This window comes from Lutra lutra, chromosome 4 (genome assembly GCF_902655055.1).
Source record: "Lutra lutra chromosome 4, mLutLut1.2, whole genome shotgun sequence".
NCBI classification, from domain to species: domain Eukaryota; kingdom Metazoa; phylum Chordata; class Mammalia; order Carnivora; family Mustelidae; genus Lutra; species Lutra lutra.
Genome location: NC_062281.1, coordinates 72,571,791 through 72,588,020, shown reverse-complemented (window position 1 = coordinate 72,588,020; position 16,230 = coordinate 72,571,791). Strand labels below are relative to the sequence as shown.

The 16,230-nt window shown below is 42.0% G+C and overlaps 1 protein-coding gene across 2 annotated transcripts in view; it reads left to right on the top strand.

Moving 5' to 3' along the window:
* The window catches only part of CLVS1 (clavesin 1), a 178,848-nt gene that overhangs the window by 14,262 nt on the left and 148,356 nt on the right, over positions 1–16,230 (top strand). The window lies entirely within an intron of this gene.

Genomic DNA, 16,230 nt, shown 5'->3' with positions numbered 1-16,230 from the left:
TGACTTTAATATCCTATATTTCTTCTGAGTGCCAGAAATGCATCTCTCCCTGAAAACCCTATAAAAAACCCCAAACTCAGCAATGTCCCAAACTGAACGCACCATCTTCCATACTCTCCCTGCCTTTTCATCTATCCAGGCCTTCCATCCAGAAACCTGAGTGTCATCCTGAACTGCTTCTTGCCTTTGCTCTTCACATCCAATTAATTGCCAAGGCCTGCCCCTTTCTTCTTAAGAACTTCTCAAATCTCGTCACCTCTCTTTGCAACCATTGTTATTGCCTCGATTGAGGGCCTTATCATTTTTCACTTGAATTTCTGCAACAGACTCTTACCTAGCATCCCTCCTCTGCTCTGCTCTCTTCTGAGCCATTTGGGTCTACATCATAGCCATTTGGGTCTACATCATAGCTGAGCCATCTGGGTCTACATTTTGGAGTGACCCTTCCAAACTTCTGCAATGTCACTCTGCTGATTAAAATTCTTCAGTGACCTGGAAGGTCTTCAAAGCAAAGTAAGGCCCTTTATGACTTGCCTCGTACCTCTCTTGCTATGTGTCACCCTTTGCCCTTCCTGATCTCTGGTCCAGCTGGAAGGAAGTATAAGCCTTCCCTTGAATAACTGACATTTTCCATTTCTCTAAGCCTTTGGACTTGCCTCATCAGGCACCGAAAGGAGAGCCCAGCCACTTATCCCAGTTCCTGGACACGGTCTGCCTACTGATTCATACTCATCTTTATGCTTCTTTCCTGTAGAGTTTTCCTCCATCCTCCCCCTCAAACCTTCTCAGTTAGGTGCCCTTCCTTTGTTGATATTTCTGCTAAAGCATTTGCAATAGGAGAATACATTGCTATTACAGCTATTATTTTGGAATATTTATACCATATACTCTAGTGAGCATTTATATATATTGTCTCATTTAACCCAATGAGGACTTTTCATGAAAGATAATACTATTCTCCCTATGTCACATTTGATGACACAAGACTTTGATAAATTAAGTCAGTCACTCAGTATCACATAACTGGTGAAACATGGAGTGGACATGAAGCACCAGTAGTCTGACCTGAGAGTTGTCTTAACTGGACTTCACTGTAATTGTGTGTTTACTTGTATACTCTTCCTTAGGCCTCCTCCCAAGACTGTCAGTTCCTCGAGGGCAGGAAACTGTCACTTTCTTGTTTATCTCTTTGGCACATGGTACAATATCCAGTAAATCTGAGTGAGAAAGAAAGCATGAATCAACCTTCTGTAACTTTAGTCTTCACAGAAATATCATCATGGGTTATGGGGCACCTGGGTGGCTCAGTGGGTGAAAGCCTCTGCCTTCTGCTCAGGTCATGATCTCAGTGTCCTGGGATGGAGCCCCATGTCGGCTCTCTGCTCAGCGGGGAGCCTGCTTCCTCCTCTCTCTCTCTGCCTGCCTCTCTGCCTCCTTGTGATTTCTGTCTGTCAAATGAATAAATAAAATCTTAAAAAAAAAACTCTTAAAAAAAAAGAAAAAGAAAAATATCATCATGGGAATGTTTATGGTCCCTGGGGAGACACAGGTTTAACTTTTAAAATACATCAAAGAATCCCTCCCTAAAAACTAAAAGGAATTTCTAGGATGGCCCTTTATTACTTCATATCATTCCTCCTCCTCCTAAAAATGATAATATTGTAAGACACCTTTGAACCACTGGCTATTTTCTGGTTGGAAGGCTGGGATCAGGCAACTTAATCCTGAAGATGTATTGCAGGGTTGTAACACTATCGGTCTAGAGCTTGGTCAGCTCTGCACCCCGGGCCCGAATGCCTTTCTCATTTCTGCTCTGTTAACACAAGGTCCCTGCCAGCACATCGACTGACCACAGGAGAATTCCTTCTGAGATGCACACACGCCCATCGACACAGGGCATCAGACTTACACCTGAGGAAACAGCCATCCTTTGGATGGCACGATAACATTTTGGCGTTTGGAACAGGCCAATTTTTATGATTCCGGAGAACAATCATACTGTCTCCATTTGCTCTTAGTTGTAAGTGTTCTAGACCTTCCATCTGCTAAGACACTAAGTAGTGATTTATACATAAAAAAAAAAATACATCATGGCAAAATATCTTATTTTGTATCAGCGATTGGCCCGAACGTATCTCAAAATGTGTTAACAAGTAATAACAAATAGTAATAGTAAGAAGAAGCGAAGCTCCAGGACAATAATCCAAATGTTTGTGATGATGATAACCTTGAACAAGTTACAGTTCTCTGTTCCTTAGTCCTCAAGTGTAAAGTAAGACGCTCCAGCTAGGTAATCCCTGAGACACCTCTGCTCTAATGGCCCATGACTGTAAAGCTCATTCAGCCTGATCCTACGGATGGATGGAAAGGGATTTTAAAATTCACTTTATAGCTGTCTAGCTCACTAGGTTTTTCGAAGTAACCTCTCTCTCTTTCTCTCATCCTCCCACTCTCTCCCACACCCCACAAAGGCTGAGTCTTGAGGCATTTTTTTCTTTTCCAAACTATACACTACTATTTGTTCCAAATATTTTGGTTTCAACAGGGAGGTAAAAGATCAGGCTATCCCACCGATAGCCAAAGATCCTTAGAAGCAAACAAACCTCAGTTTGAACCCAGGGACTATCCACTGCTTTCCTGGTTATATGATCTGGGACCAGCAATTTCTTTGAGACTCAGTTTTCTTATCTGTAAGGTGGGGATGAGAATCATTTAGCTAGTAATGCAGTTGGGAGGATGGAATGACAAAATGCACTTGAGGAACACAACTCATTGTTTGGCACATGGTAAGCACTCAATAAATATTAGCTAGTATTATTAGTAATATTATAAAACACCCCCTACAAAAAATAATCAACCACGGATGGTAGATAAATAAAGATAGACAGGAGTACAATACCTAAAAATGAAAATGGGCCAGTGGGTGCAGTCTGCCTGCACGCCCATCCTAATTACTTCTTTGTTTTCTCCCCCAACATGGTCCCTGTCACACAGACCCAGCCTAAATGGGGCCCGAAAGGCCCGGAAGAGTTGGCACAGCTTTGCAAAATGATTACTTCACTCTGATTGGGCACCTAAGATGACTGGAAAGCGATTTGCATGTCTCATATGAAAGGTTTACGGAGATTAAAATGGTTATTAATATTTATTAAAACTATGTAAATCTCATTCATCTAAACCCAGACAGCATGAACAAAAGCACAGAGCGGTGAGCAATAGGAAACGCTGTCCTCCAGACACATGCGGGGGGCTCTGTGGGCCTGGGTTCGGTGCCAGCTGAAGGGCCTGAGTGCCGGGCTCCCCGAGCATGATGGGGCCTCCCCCAGAAATCGGGCCTCAGTGGAGGGCTGTGTGGCTTCTATACTTCCTGAGACTGCCAGGCTGCACTGAAATGAGTTAGAGGAAATCAGCACTCACCTAGTTATTCCTAAAATGATGCTGGCACTTTCTGGGCTAGCAGAATTTACGTTTCAGCTCACCTGCTTGGTGCCTACTGGAGACATAGGGGAGGAACACCACCGCTCAATGAGCCCTTTGCCCTTTCTCACCTAAACTCAGTTTGCCCCTTACGAGCTGATAAAAAAGAAATCCATTTCTCTTTTCTCTCTGGTTCGCGTACTTGTACTTGGTTCTCTAGCCCGATAGACCCATACGCAGCTGAAGAAGAGTAAAGCTTGGTTAAGTTATTTGACTTTCTGGAGTCTCCATTTCACTAGGTGGAAACGGATGTACTATCTGGCATGTGGAGCTGTTACAAGGATTAACCCCAATTGCCCTACTTGATGGTGTCTGAAAGGCATAATGGAACAGTGATTAAATGCACCCAGAAACTCCGGAGCCAGACAGCCAGCTTCATAGCCCAGTTGCCTTCTCACTAGCCCTGAGATCCTGAGCAAGTTGCTTAATTCCTTATTACCCTGTTTCTCACCTAAAGTGGGGGTAATGATGATCATAGGTTAACACTAGTTGGTGTCCAAAAACCAACAAATGGCAGTTTTTTCTTAAAAAAAAAAAAAAAATTCCAATCAGGCAAATTATCTAGGATACTGAGTCACAAGACGTACTTTCCAAATCCAAATGGCAGGATTTGAACCATGACCAAATTTCCTCCACCTTGAAAAGTAGAAAAAAATGCAACAGAGACCCCAAGCCACCATGCTTCAAAGGGCTCTTGGGTAACTCAGCTATGGCCAGGAGGCTCTGAGAAATCATCTGGCCTTAGCATCCCTCCCTATAGTGTTTATTACATTCTCAGGCTATAATAAAGGCATTTGGGAAGGAGTATCCAGACAATAAAAACTCCACAATAGACTACAATAGTATCCTGTAGGGCCCGGTGTAGACCAGCTGGTCCCCAACTACTTAAATGAGGGAAAAACAGTTGGAAATACATTGAATGTAATAATATATAAAATAACAGTGGATATTCTTTGGTCAGTGTATTATTGGTTTCTCACAATTAAAAAGCTCAGAAATCAGCAACCAGTGAGAAGACTAGTTGGTTCTTACAGGAAGCTGGGGCACCAGAAGGAAGAGCTGAGTAAGGGCAATTCAGTAGAGTGAAAAGGGGGCCAATGGACAACTTGATCACTACCTTCAGGTATATAGAGTTCTTACAAGAAGGCAGTGAATCTTGTAGGCTCTCTTTCCCCACCATACAGAACAAGGGCCAGAGGTTTGGACTAAAGAGCAACCTACTGGTTGGAAGGTTAGGGAGCCAAGCTTTCAGCACAAGGGTGAGGGACTAGGGCATTTCCCTGGGGTGTAAAATTTAAAGGGGGCACCAAAGCACTCAGTAATCAAAAGAAATATTTTTTCCAAAAAAAATTTTTTTAAATCAAAATTAATACAGAAAGTCCATCACGAACAAAATGTCAAAATTTTAAAGAAGGCAGGATAAGATCATTGATTTTTTTTTTTTTCCCCTTATGCCTCAGGCTCCAATATGGCTTGGCAAGGCACTGCTCAGGCTAATCAGATTCCAAAAGAGAAAATCCATAAGTTGGCTCCTGATCAATTATATTATAGTACATAATACTGAATACCTATATATTGTAACAATTGCACAGAACCTTATGGTTCCCCAGCATTTCCATGTACTTTTCTGATTTAATGCTCTTTTAACCATTTGGAGAGTATCACTAAGGGACAGATGACAAAGAAGAGGTTTGAGGAGGAGAAGATACTTTCTAATCAAGGAACTAAATGACTCATCAATGGAAAAACTTAGACTCAGAGCTTCTAATTCCAAGCTCCAAAGACATCTGGAGCCAATTGTTCAGCCCCTGAGTGATTAGATATTTCAGAACATCCACGCAGCTTCTGAAAGGCTGTGAGTGGATTTCCTGGTGGTGGACGTGTGTGGATGAGTGCAGTGAGTCACAGTGGGTGGGATTTGAGGTTGAGTGGCACTGATTCTCAAAAGGGGCACAATGCGTATTTGGAGCTATTTAGTTTTTAATGCATATGACTGTAAACATGGAAGAATGTTTAGTATCCCCTCTCCCAGGCACTGGGGCAATTGAAAAGGCCACCTTCACATTTCCAAAGCCCTTAGGGTAGCTGGAGTTCACTTTGAGAACCCCTGAAGGAAAGTTCTAGAAATGTTCTAACACCAGGCTATGCTTTTTTGCCAAGCTCTAGCTATGTCCTCATTCTTACACTGAACTCAAGAGTTCCCAAATCAAGTCAAAATCTGAATCACTGGAACGTTGCTAAATGGTAGTGTGGCTCCAGGGTCCAAATTCTAGGTTTTTCACACCTTCTCCTCAGCTCCCTCTTCTAGCTGAGAGGCACCGGGAGGCTCAGGGTACACAGTGAAGCTATTCCTTGTGCATGCATTCTAATGGAGCTCAGACATCAAAGAACGTGCATTAGAAGCTGGGTACACGAGAAGTTGAGATGGTTCTGGAGACTCAGTGTCAAGGGCCTGCCTAGTCCCAAGTATGAGTCGGCAGAAAGGAAGCAGAGAGGGACTTATTGCTTCAGTTTGAGCAAGTGCAAAAGCAGCTGGGACGCTGATCAAGAGGCCAGACTTGTCCTTCTTCGGTGGGATGAACCCAAGCCTCACTCCTTCCTTCATGCGCTCCATAAACATCCCAGCTGCGGGGGTCTAGCTCTGTGTGAGCTACTGAGGGTCCAAAGGAAGCATTTCTGTTTGGAGCTCAGGCTCCCAGGACAGCTTCTCACACCAGTCCCCCACCCACCCCGAGTCCCTCCAGGCATTCAGTGACTGGAAGATGAAGTCTACCAGGGAACTGACCTTCTCGCCCTTCCACTTCTGAAGGCAAGGACACTGTCATATTTGCTTTATAATGTAGAAAACAAGCTGGAAGCTGTCTGTTCTTAGGGACGGGTGCTTTTCCACTCTCTGTTTCTTTCTTTCTTTCTTTCTTTTGGTTTTTTGGGTTTGTGTTTTTTTGTTTTTTGGGGTTTTTTTGTTTTTTTGTTTTTTTTTTGCTTTTTTGTTTTTTGTTTTTCTGGGAAGGCGCTCAGCTGCTCCTCGTCCCCTCGTGCCAGGCAGTAATTTATCTGATGGATATGCTGGAGCTAGTGAGCTTCTTCAAACGTCATGGCTTATTGCTGACCTGTGGCAACCTCCAAAAGGCTGATGTGGCAAATGTTCCGACAGCTCTGTGGCATGATCTGGCAGTGGGAGATGAACATTAAGTAGGTTCTTTCTTCTGATTAAAACCCTGAGGCAGTAGGTGGGATATAACTCTTCAAACTATAAATAAGCCAGTTGATTGAGGTTTACCTTTAGCTTTTGCAAGAGCACGGAAGAGCTTTTTGTAAGTAGCAGGGGGTCTGCGCCTCATTCCGTTTGGCTGTCATCAGTTTAAGAACTTGTGGCACAAGAGGGGACAAGTTTTTAAGCCATGCCGAGCATTGGGGAGAGGAGCAGAGACCCGGCAGGCCCAGTGGAGGCCAGGAGCTCCAGAACACGAAGCCTATTGAGAGAGGTTTGAGAAAAAGATTTCACCGTCTGTTTTTCCTACAGATACATTCCTGGAATTGCTCTGGTAGCGATCAGCTTTCCAATTGTGATGAGCTTGGAAATGAGCAAAAAGGAACAGAGGAGGGTTATTACAACCACCAAATCAAACTTGCTTGCCAGATGCTAACCATGTGGCAGACGGTAATGCCCTATTAATATCCCTAGTTTGCAGATGATCAAATTAAGGCTCAGAGAGGTTAGGTAAGCTATCCACGATCACAACCCTGGGAAGTAGCTAAAACAGGTGGGATCTCAGATCTAACTCATTTGCCAAATTTGGGGGCCACTAAATCCGACATTCGGGAGGGCTCTCAGGGACGTATCAGTAAGCAAGCAAGCTAACACCAGTCCCTTCTGGGTCTGCTCGGAGATGACACCTCTGCCTGACGGGAGGGCTGGCCCTCGGAGACATGTCTGATGTCACAGGGCTCTGGCTGCATGTTGTAAAAGCAAGGTAGCTGCCTAGTAAGAAAGAGCCCCAAGGACCGGGAGAGCCAGATTTTACTGACAAGGTATCTTTCCAGGCCCGCTGTTCCTCCCAAATTCACACTTAGAAGCCCAGGAGATTACAAGACACGACCCTTATTACCCTGCAGATAAAAAAAAGTCTCCTCCGATGGCTGGAAATTCGAGGGCCTAAGGATAATTGCTTCCTTCTCAGGGCATGGCCGGGATAAGGCAGCCAACACCGAGCTCGCTCTCAAGTCCTTGACTTCAAATCATGCTGCCGTCGGGGCATGACCTGGGTCTGGGTCTCTCGAAGGCCAGCGTCGGGAAAAGAGGTCACGGGGAAAGGGCAATTTCTTAAGCGTGGGGTTGCCTGTATGCTGTGTTCGCTGTTGATTTTCTCATGAATAAGGCTGACTTCCGGAAAGAGCGCTTTACAGGAAAAGGCCCTGTACAACGAGGAGTTCTTCTGGGCGATGAACCACTTTCCCTGGTTCTCAGTAAACCGGGAAGCATCTCCTGATCTCCTTTCCAAGGAGGATAATGCAGCGCTGAGAAGGAAGCCCCTTGGGATCTGCCCAGACTTCAACCCCCACAGCCCCTGAACCCCGAAACTCAGCGCGTTAAGAAGCCACTGGCTCTCTTACCCTTTCAATATGGTTCCTCGATAATCGCTCCTGAATGGGGATGTTCAGATCTTGAGCAGCTGCTGGAATGATTAAACGCCTGCACTTCCCTGAGGTGGTAAATCAGGCTCAGAAGCCATTTATTGTGAGTGTACTATAAAGCAGTAGAAGTTATTGCTACTCTACTGGCAAAATGTAGCACCGGACAGGAAAATAAAGAGAGGGTACATTTTGTTGTGAAGGCTTTAAAGTGATGTGTTGTTTTTTTGTTGCTCATTCTCCTGTTTCTCATCATTTTTCTCTTCCCTTTGCCTCTAAGTCTTCCCTATCTCCAGCAATTCTTGCTGAGTGCAAAGGTGGCGTTCCCACAAGGAACACCGAGTGCCTTTCGGGATTCGAGAATGTTCACAGTAGGGACGTTCCCAGGCATGGAGCGTCTCCTTGTGCTGTGTTATTTAACTTAATCCTCACAAACCATTGGTGAAGGAGATATTGTTATCCTTGTTTTAGATAGAGGGTATTTCTTCTGGATGAAATCACAAGGCTGGCTAGCGGTGTGAATATTTCCCTTTCTCCTTCGTCGTGATGCCTGATTATATCTGAGGTCTGATCTTAGGGATCGTGTCACTGAATCTCTGCTCAGAATTCATTGCGGAATTCCTGCTCAGAAATCTTTAATCGCTCCTTAATAAAGCTGGTTCAGTCTCTTCGTCACACGTTGCGCCAAATAAAACCTTAAGAATTTGGCATCGCTTTCCTTATCCGAAGGACATCATCTGCTCAAGTCAGAAGGCTCACCCTCCTCTCCTTCCCCTCCCCCTGTTTGTCCCAGCCCTCCCCAGCCTTTGCTTCTGCAGATTCTCCTACCCAGTAGTCATGCCTCTTATGAGGCAAGCATGGACCCTCCAGGAGCACTGAAAAGAGGCATCCTGGGGGCATGAGCTGACTCCAGGAAGTAAAATTAAACAGCAGAGGAAAGTGAATGTGAGGAAGACGGAGACAGAAAGAGCACACTTTGCAGGGACCTAGGGTGAGAGCGAGCTGTCCCATGGGGAGAGCCTTGGTGAGTTGCACTGAGCATAGACTCTGAGGGCTCACACAGAGAGAGAGGAAGCTGAGGAGGTAGGGGAGGCCAGGAGTTATCCAGGCTTCCCGTAAGGAATTTGGGATTTAGGCTTAAGAACAAACCAAGTGCTACTCATCCTTCAAAGCTCAGATTCATGCTAAGAAGCTTTGCCCCTGGCTGGGGCAGCACTGATCTCGCCTTTGTTCTTCCCCAAATTCTTGCCATACTCATCTTTGCTGCACACTTTTTTTCAGGCTGCAGGGAAGCTCCTAGAGGCAGAATGCTATTTTTTCCTTCTTGGTATCCATGGGTACAGAGTAGGGCTCAGTAGAATCCCCTTGGCTGACTTGTGGGGAGAAGTTTGGAATGACGGAAAGCCCAAACAGAGAGGATCTTTCTAGACTCTTCTCAATGACAACACTTTTGTGGAGGGGACTGGAGCTGTGTGCAGTTGAACTTGGGAAGGAAGCAGGAAGAGGCTGGGGTGCTCTGTGTACCCCATGTCCAGTGCTTATCAGCATGACAGAAGGGAGACCGAGATTGTTGTAGAAGCATCATGAGCAACCCAGACCCCGAATCGGAGCCAATATTGTGGGTTCCCCAGGGGCTCCATCCACCGTATGACGAGCTCAGGTACCCATCACCCCTAAATGGTGTGAAGTGCATGACTGCCGTCATTTTCTTTCATCTCCCAAATTTGGGAGTTCCAGCTGTGTCATTGTGCATCAGACCAAGTTAAGAATAGACTTCGCATGTAGAAAGCATCACTGCTCAGGGTGCTACCTTCCCTGCAGAGGTCAGGGAATGGGAACCTGACCCCCTGCTTCGTTCTTAGTGAACGGCTTCTGATTTCTACTCCATGTCCTCCTCACCTGGACAGCTTTTTGTAGATTTTGTTCATCACACATTTCCCCATGAGTTTCTGATGAGTTAATCCATCGTATAATTTTATAGCATGCATATTGATTAATATATTACACCCCTGTAGGCAGAGCATTGCAGTTTGATATTTAATCTGTGAAATCTCCCAGAATAATACTGTAACGCCTCATTTACCTTCTATCTTTGTTAGGGAAGAGGGTATTCTAGTGGTGTGAAGTCTTCAAATAGTTGAGGGCCGCCTTCTACGGGCCAATTTTAAAGTTTTATCTTATTCAGTTTTGGTTAAAAAGCAAACACAATGCATTTTTTACTTCCTACCTTGTTAAATATAACTGAACACTTTCTTCATGACAAGTAGTGAATGTGATGCATATAAATTACTGTACCCTGGGCTAAGAAATACAGCTATCAGGATGGCGATTCCTGGGGCATATGGGCTCGCTCTTATACCACGTGGCCCATACTGGCTTGCTCCATATGCTTCCTAATCCTTTTTTTTTTTGCGGGGGGGGGGGGGGGAACATCTCCTCTTAGCTCTTAATTTATGACTCTTAGTGGGGTTGCTTCAAAACCCTCTCTCCTACCTAATTTTCTGTGGGCTAGGACGTCAGAAAACTGAGTTTGTTGAATTCTATGCTTTGGATGAGGGCTTCTGGGGAATCCCAAGGGATAAAGTAAATGAGCTGTAGTGGGGTATGAATTTTATAACATCTCATCTCTATGCTCGGAAATATAGTTCTGCCTAAAGCACCAGCAGGCAGGGCATGAAGGCCCTTCTATTGTAGTATCTACTTGGAACTGCGCAGAACTGAAAACCTGAGCGATTTTTCTTCCAAGGTTTCTCTAACCCTTGGATTCATGTACAATGTACCCTCTGACTTATGTATCCTTCTTACCTATAATACTTCCCTCAGCCTAGCAGGAAAGGACCTATATCTTAGTTTATATTTGGATTAAAACCCATTTTTATTAAAGTGGTGACTATCCTTTATATTGATTTTCTTTTTTATCCTTTGTATTTTCATTTTTTGACTTTTCTAGCATTAAATATAAGCCTTTGTCTCTCATCAAGAATATACTAGGCAAAATAAAGTAGCTTATTTTTCTGTTTATTTTTTATTTTATGCCTGTCTTCTTGGCACACCTACTCCAAGTGATTCACACAGCACTGTCACAGAGTCTATCCCCTTCAGGCCCTCCCTAGAGCTACTACTCTCTTCTCATATGTCACAGGACCCCGGCCACCTCACCATGGCCATGGTTTTTATATTGATAGATTTGAATTTCTATTGTTTGGTCCCTTTAGTACCCAGTCACCCAGAGGAAGGGACGGGGGCAGGGACACCGGCAAGGATCATCAGGTCAAAGACACCTTAGTCAGGGGGAGAAACACAGGAGGTGCTTTCTTCCTTGTTCTTGGCAGTGGGCCAGGAAGTTGACACTGTGGCTAAAGTGAAGCACCTTAACTTAACTTGTCTCATTCTTAAGAGGGCGGGGACTTTGGGTCTACAATCAGCTACTGGGAATATGTGAATCTCCTGAGTCACATATTGGGGAAAAGGGATCTAGCTTCCACCAGATTCTCAAGCCATTCACAACCCAGAGAAGTTTAAGGACCTCCCCATTAGCTTATTCATATGCTGGTTTATGAGTGAGTCCAACTGCATTGTTGTCCTACTGGGATAGTATCCTACTGGGATAGTATCATAGAATGGTTGTCAAATGGGCTCATGGCTTTATCCTTTATGAAGGGTTGTGTGGTTGTAAGAGTCAGCATTTTCATTGGAGAAAATAATGAAAATGGAGAAAGTGTTAGTATATTAAAAATTATTCATAATCCCTCCACTTAGCTATAACCATTGACATTGAGAACTAAGGTATATTTTGCACACATGCGTGCACACATACACACACACACACACACACACAATTGGCCTGAATCTAGTTATGACAACACAGTGGTAAAGAGCTCAACACTGTGACTGGATTGCCTGGGTATGAGTCAGAACTCTACCACTTACTAGCTGCCTAACCCTGACCAAGTGAATACTCTGTACCTTGATTTCCTCACCTATAAAATGATAATAATAATAGCATTAACCTCCAAGTGCTATCATGAGCATTAAAGGGATTACTATAAGAAAAGGCTCAGAAAAATGAATGATCATACTTAACACTCAGTAGACATCATCTACTTTTTATTATTCTGCGTTTTCTTAACTTAAAATTATATCATATTACTGTATTAGTTTATTCAATATGCATTGGGCACAAAATAATGACTGAATAGTTTAAAACTCAAATAATTTAGACATTAGGGTATTTTCCATTTTTGACAAGTATAAATAATGATATAAGGAATGTCTCTATATAAATATTTCTCCACATCTTTACTTTCTCCCCCTTAGGATAAATTCCGGGAGGTTGAATTAATAAGCAATGAACACTTTTATGGCCCTTGGTATATATAGTCAAATTGCTTTCCAGAAATGGTGTTCCAGTCCCTCAGCCCATCAGGAGTCCATGCCAGTCCCCACCTCCCCCTGCTTCACAGTGCAATGCTTTGTTAGCCTGCTCTCATTAAACATTGCTTTTCTTGGTCTAATCGGGTTTTATTCTTTTCCTGCTTTTCCTCGCTTCTACCCTTTGCGTATAGAAGTTATCTGTTCCTATTATTTTACATGTTATCTTCCAAATTTCAATATAGTTGTTTTACCAGTAGATTTTGCTAAAAAGTCCAGAGTCAGTCAATCTCTCCATTCTCATCCAGAATAATAGAAGAAAATTTCTCTCTGAACTTACCCATCTTTCAAAACTGTTGCTGTCTATTGTTTTAGTCCTACCACTTATTCGACCCCACTGTTCTGTCATTGTTATTGCTTGCAATTAATTCCTGTTTAAATCTATCAAGGTGTTTTTAACAATTTCTTGGCTCACTTTTGATACTTGTACCTCATTTTTCTTTGTGACTTTTGTCTCCTTACTGAAGTGAGGAGCTGTGGTTAGTGAACTTTCTTAACAACCTTTGTTATGTTTGAAATGTTATTTCTTCTTTACTCTCAAATTATAATTTAGTTGGGCATATAGCTTGAGATTAAAAACGATTTTCCCTCAACATTTTGAAGACATTAATTAATTGTACTCCGGTTGTTTTAAAAGAGTGTTGTCAGTCTAACGGACATTCCTTTACAGGTAATCTGTTTTTCCTCCCTGGTGGCTTTAAAATTTCTCTTGGTCTGTGGTGTTTTACAGTTGTATCTAGGTGTTTGTTTTTTTTTTTAATCTACATATTTTTAAATCCTGTTTGGAACTTGATATATTTTTTGTTTCATTCATTTATATTTATTTTTTCAATAAATATTTGTTTTTGAGATGCCTGATGTTTTTCTAGATGCCAGGGACACAGAGTTGATAGTCTTACATTCAGATTTTTAATCTTAAGACTCATAAATTTATTTTTTGTTTCCTTTTTGATTTGTTATGTGTATACATTGTGAAAAGATTCCTACCATTGAGTTTATTAACAACTCCATCACCTCAAATATACCCCCCCTTTATTGGTGAAAACACCTAAGTTCTATTTTCTTAGTAAATTTCAGTTATACAGTGCAGTGTTATTAGCTATACTCACTATGTAATAAATTAGTTTCTTAAACCTGATTCATCTTTTAACCTTTTAGCAAACTCTCCCTGTTTTCTCCAACCCCCAACTGCTGGCAACCACCATTCAACACTTTATTTCTATGAGTTTGAAGTTTTTTCTTGTTTTTTTTGGGGGGGGGGTTGGATTCCACATATAAATGATACCATGCAGAATTTGTTTTTCTCTGACTGGCTTATTTCATTTAGCCTAATGTGCTCTAGCTTTATCTATGTTGTCAAAAGTGCCAGGATTTCACTTTTTTTAAAAGGCTGAATAATATCTATATCTACCTATCTATATCTAGCTACCTGTTTATCTATCTGTCTACCTCTATATATCCCATTTTCTGTATCCATTCATCCAATGATGGACACTTAAGTTGTTTCCAGCCTTGCCTATTGTGAATAATGATGTGGCAAACATGGAAGCATAAATTGAAAGCAGTGGGTCAAATTCTTCCAATACAATTATATTTTTATGAATCTCTCTATAGGTTTGCTTCCTGTAAGTACTATATTATTCATTATATCTTCTGTATTCGTTACAGATTTCACCCATACAAAATAATGCTCCTTCTAAAAAAAAGTATTTTGACTTATCAGATACTAAAATATTTTTCCTTTGATGGGATCTTCTCTGCCTTTGAACACTTCAATTGTTTTAAGTTTTTCAATGTTGCTTTGCTTCAGCTGTTTCTTATAAGTTACAAATGTTTTTGGATGGTGTTGTTACTATTTAATACTTTTTATTTTTGTTGTTTGTATGTTTTTTTCCTGGTTTGTTCATTTTTGCTGTATATGTTTATTTTTACTTGTTATTTTTTAGCAATAATTTAGAAGATAAACTTTGTGCTTTCGGTTTTAACAGTGGTTAACTTAGATTTTTAAGAGACAATTTTAGACGTGCATTAACAGGTCTAATAACTAGTAAGTATAGTAAGTAATAAATAAGTAATTTTTTCAGTGCAGGGGTTGGGGAAGGATTATGGTGCTGAATTGGAGGTCAGGGTAGGCCTTACTGAGAATATGAGAGGAGGAGAGGGAGAAACTGTCAGAAATATTTACTTCTCTAAAGTAGATTTTTGTAAGTAAAAATCTTATAGTAAGTAATAAATTAGTAAATTTTTCCTTTTTAAAAAAGATTTTATTCATTTATTTGGGAGAAGAGAGAGAGCATGCACCTGAAGGGAGGGGGAGTTAGAGGGAGAAGGAGAATCAGACTCCTGGCTGAGCAGAAAGACAGATGTGGGACACAATCCCAGGACCCTGAGATCATGACCTGAGCTGAAGGCAGACACTTAACAGACTGAGCCACTCAGAAGCCCCAATAAATTAGTCATTTAAAAAAGTATCTCTTATGGAGGATAAAAAGTATAAATACCATTTCACTTTACTCTCCACCATTCCAATCTTTTCTTTTTCCTTTTTTCTTTTTTAAAGATTTTATGTATTTATGGAGTGCCTGAGTGGCTCAGTCATTAATTGTGTGCCTTAGACTCAGGTCATGATCCCAGAGTCCTGGGATCGAGCCCCATGTTGGGCTCCCTGCTCGGTGGAAAGCCTGCTTTCCCTCTCCCACTCCTCCTACTCATGTTCCTGCTCTCACTCCTGCTCTCTGCCAAATAAATAAATAAAATCTTTCCAAAAAAAAAACCAAACCCTTAAAAAAAGATTTAATTTATTTATTTGAGAGAGAGAGTGAACAAGTGAGAGAAAGAGAGCACACACCATGGCAAGGGGAGGGATAGACACACATGAGTGGGGGGAGGTGCAGAGGGAGAGGGAGAAGTGGCTTCACCTGATACTTCAGGATCATCCTGGTAATCCAAGGATCCATCCTGGTATTCCAGGACCACGACCTGGGTCGAAGGCAGACACTTACCCTACTGAGCCACCCAGGCACCCCTCACCCACCATCTTGGTTTTTCTTCATAATTCTGTGGTTATGATTGCCATCATTTAGTTTCTGTTAACTTACAAATAGAAGTGATCACTTAATTCACTTAAAAATACCTTTTAGTAATCAGTTTTAAAACCATTTAAAACACAATTGAAACAAATAAACATGTAAATTCATCTCTGCATCTTACTCATTTTTCTGCTTAATGCCTGTCCTTCTACCAAGATTGCTCCACTATGACTTGTTTTTATATTTGCTTCATTGTTCTGGCATAAATTTTCCAATGGCTCATTCAGGAAGACTGCCTTGGTAGGGAATTCTCTGAACCCAAGTAGTTGCATTTGTTGTTTTCATGTATGAGGAATGGGCTGCCTGGTTGTAGAGTCAGAGGGTTTTTTCTAAAGTGGTTTGTTGGCTTGCCTCCTAGCACTTTGACTTAGGTAGTCTGACAACCTCATTTTGTTGTGGATTTTTTTTTTTTTCTGAGTGACTTAATGTTTTCATTCTGGATTTCTAGAAGAGTCCCCCATATTCTCTCTTTTCCTCATTTTCCTTTCAGATACTGAGAACTTCCTCGTTACACTTCAGAGCAGTCTTTATCATGACATTTTGTTTTCTTGGAGCATACTGTGTGCTGTGTATTTTCTAACTAGAGTATTTCTTTGTACCA